The following is a 531-nucleotide window of genomic DNA, read 5'->3' as shown; positions in this document are numbered from 1 at the left end:
GGAGTTCAGTGTTTTTTTCAATGTAAATTTTCAACTAACTGAAGAGATGGCCAGCACGTGTGAAGGAGAGATTAGAGAGAATGTACAAAAGCATTACCAATGATGCAAAATAATAAGTCCCCTGGCTCTGACGGGCTAACAACAGAATTCTATCGAGCTTTCTGGGACATTATTAGCACCTACGTTGTCAACAGCTTTATTTTTTGCACAATCTTTTGCTGAAGCAGATATAAAATGAAGAAGATTTTACACGACAGTACTGTCACAAACAGAGTACGCTATATGAACATGTACAGTACATGTAGACACATTGTACACAGAGAAACGAAGAAAATCGTGCCACCAAGAGACAGAATCTTACTTGAACAGAGTCTACATGTACATGTACTGTACTTGTTCACTACTTTAAGCTCTGAAAAGCCCCTTTGGGGAGAGTTTAATAAATTATTGTATTGTATTGTAATGCAATGTGTGTGTACGCTGCAGAATTAATATGCAGCACAGGAGTTTTGGGTTTTCAGACTTTTAAAC

Source organism: Montipora foliosa, chromosome 6, assembly GCF_036669935.1.
Source record: "Montipora foliosa isolate CH-2021 chromosome 6, ASM3666993v2, whole genome shotgun sequence".
In the NCBI taxonomy this organism is placed as follows: Eukaryota; Metazoa; Cnidaria; class Anthozoa; order Scleractinia; family Acroporidae; genus Montipora; species Montipora foliosa.
This window is presented reverse-complemented; position numbering follows the sequence as displayed.